General features: G+C 41.6%; 1 pseudogene; it reads right to left on the bottom strand.

The window, feature by feature from the left end:
- Window positions 1-510: 510 nt before the first annotated feature.
- Window positions 511-1,202, bottom strand: LOC125085868 (tetraspanin-5-like; annotated as a pseudogene).
- Window positions 1,203-3,078: the final 1,876 nt, after the last annotated feature.

Below are 3,078 nucleotides of genomic sequence, written 5' to 3'. Positions count from 1 at the left end.
TAAACAGGTCCCCGAAATGTACACTGAAGGGATGCCAAAAAACAAAACAAATAAGCAAACAAACAGAAAAACTGAAAAACAAAAAACCAAACCAAACCAAAAAATCCCACAGCCCTCCCAGGTTAGGGGTTGAGTTTTAGAAAAGACACATTTCTTTAGACCATGGACCAGAAAGTCCCTTCCAGGTCTGACCAAGAGCAAAAACTGCCTGTTCCAGCCCTCTGATCACTGAAGGAGAGAACAAGACTCTGTGTTCCACAAATTCAAGTACAGCTGGGTCCCTCACCCTCCTTTTTTTTCTTTTTTGGTAAGTATCCAACCACCCATAATTTCATGGATACAGCAGAGATGCACAGTGCGACAACTTTCATACTGGTTATCTTTTTAATTCAGTCAGTGAGCAGCATTTCCCAGTTGTACCCCCCCAAACCAAGTTCTCAGCAGTTCCATCCCATGGGATTGTGGCGTGGATGTGGCTGGGCACACGGGAGGGTCAGGAAGGCTGGGTCCGCCCAGTGTCATACAGCACAGTGAGGCAGGGCTCTACCAGCTGGCCCTGACAGCTTGGATATCGCTAACCAAATTCTGAGCCAGGCAGATCCCAAAAATCTGTAGCAATGCAATGCCTATGAAAATACCAGCCACCATGGTTAAATTGTCCTGCAACCACTTCTCAAACTGGGCACACAGACTTTCATCTAGATTACAATCTGCTGGCCAACTTCTGGCTTTTGCCTGGCATCATAGCCACACTGAGTGTTGATGACATCTTCCGAGGGGTCTTTGGTGCAGCCAGAGAATGGCACGCCACATCGCTCTCGACTTGCGTAGGAATCTGTGCAATTGAAGCAAATATTTAGGTTCCAATCATCAGCTCCAAAAGCCCCACAGCCATAGCACTGCCAGAACTTCAAAAGGAAAGTGTTTTCCCGTATCGCTCCAATGCACCCTGCGAATCCCAAAATGAACATCACTCCTCCCACCACGAGGAAGAGCCAGACTTAGTTAAAGCCTCCAAGATTGGTGGTGGAAGAGATATTAGACAGAACTCCTTTTTCATTTCATGCCCACAGTCCAATTCCAAGAAATGCTATTCCCAAGAACCAAAATATGACATTGAAGCCAAATATGAAGTATTTGATGCAACAACTGACTTCAAGAGCATTGTAGTGCTTCCTGGACATCCTCTGGGTTCATGAAGACACTTGGCCTGGCAGCTGGAGTTTGGAGCCCGGGAGCACCATTGCTCAGAGTAGCCCGGAGGGAAGCAGAGGATCTGGGATGCAGCTCTGGGCGGCGCCGCGGCAGCCGGGGCTGAGAGCCGCGTGGGGACCCACCTGTGGAGAGCAGCTCTCGCACCTCCAGCCCCCTGTGCATCGAGGCTGCTGAAGTTGGGGTGGCGGTGAGCTGGCAGAGAAGCCGCACGCTGCAAGTCCCCAGTCTCGCTGAAGCTGGCTCCGAGCCCAAAGCGAGAGCCCAGGTCCGCCCATCCAGAGATAGGTCCCTCCGTCGTCCTCCGAGCTTCAAGCAAACGCAGCCACAACAGATGCTACTGAAAACGCTACTCCCTTGGCCCGCCCACTGGCTCGTGCACCTACAGTTGTAGCTTCTTGTAATCTGACCAGTAGGAAACAAATATAATTGGTGAGAAGGCATGTATTAAAAAATTTTAAAGTTAAGCCATCTCTTTATGTCCTCTATTTTTCTACCTTTAATTTGCTTACATAGTGAGGAAAAGCTGCTGCTGATTCTTTATTAGGTAGATCAGAACCTCTTATATGGGAATATAAGTTTGCCCAGGCTGAACTCTATGACAAAGAGTGATGAGAATTTGCCTAGGGTCCTGAAAAGTAACTTGATTTTTGTTTTGTCTTGTTTTGTTTTGTGTTCTAGCCTTAATGTGGAGGGTGGGGGTTGGTGATTCATAGAGAGAAGAGGGAAGGCACAGAAACTGAATAGGGAAATACTGATAAACCAGCCAGTTGAAGACAAAGTAGAAGGGATCAGGCACTATTTTGCCATTTCAGTCACTATGACCAGTAACCTCATCTGATTGCAATTATCTGCTCTTTTCTTCTTTATCTCAAACTTGCAAATGAGAAAACTAAGGCTCAGAGAAGCTAAGAGATTATATTAAGGTCATTAAGCTTCCCTGTGGTAGAAAGGTGTTTTTCATTACTTTTTGCTAAGCAATATGTAATCTGACATTATAGTGAACATATGACCAAAAAAATTATTTTCATGAAAAAGACAATTCTATCATGGGATATTTTCACTCTTAAAAATGTATCACTTATTTTGCTATGTGATTTTAGAACCTCTCATTTTCCCTGAGTATATATGTAGGTTCTTTATATAGCTGATAAAGCATTCTATGTCTACATCATTCCTGTTGAACTCCACAATAAACCTGATAGGCAGACAGAGCATCTCTTAATCTGACAAAACACCATCTCCGAGAGTTCAGGTGACTTGCCCAAGATAATACTGCAAATATCTGAAATAGGCAAATTCAAAAACTGTTTTCAGAATCAAGCATCAGATGGTATTCTACTATATATCTTAATATTTTCATTGGATAATATATTAAAGTTCTCTAAAGTATATACTAAAGTTCTCTTCTGATATTTACCTTTGGAAAAAATCTGATGTTTCCACATATTAATTTCCACATTAATGTGCACTTTATTTTAAGCAATTCTAATTTTTATTATGCACTTTTGTTTTAATCATTTCTAATTTTATGTGATTTCAAGATAATTTGAAAATACATATTTGGAGTTCTTAAAAGCGAGTTAGTTGGTTACTTGCTAGTAGTGACTGGACTCATCCAGCATTGTAGCTTTTAGAGATCTTCCACCTTTTCTCTTAGCATGACCTTTCAATAAAATTAGTGTATATTGTCTGAGAACTGTTATTATTTCAAATGAAACACATATAATGAAATATATCAGTAGGCTCTGGATTGTCAGTGTTACAATGTATTTATATCATTTGTGAATTTTAGTTAATAAGAATATATCTTTGGAAGCTTATGAAAAACAGATAGAAAAAGAATTAACAATAATAATTTAAATT

Source organism: Lutra lutra, chromosome 15 (genome assembly GCF_902655055.1).
Source record: "Lutra lutra chromosome 15, mLutLut1.2, whole genome shotgun sequence".
Taxonomy (NCBI): Eukaryota; Metazoa; Chordata; class Mammalia; order Carnivora; family Mustelidae; genus Lutra; species Lutra lutra.
This window is presented reverse-complemented; position numbering and strand designations above follow the sequence as displayed.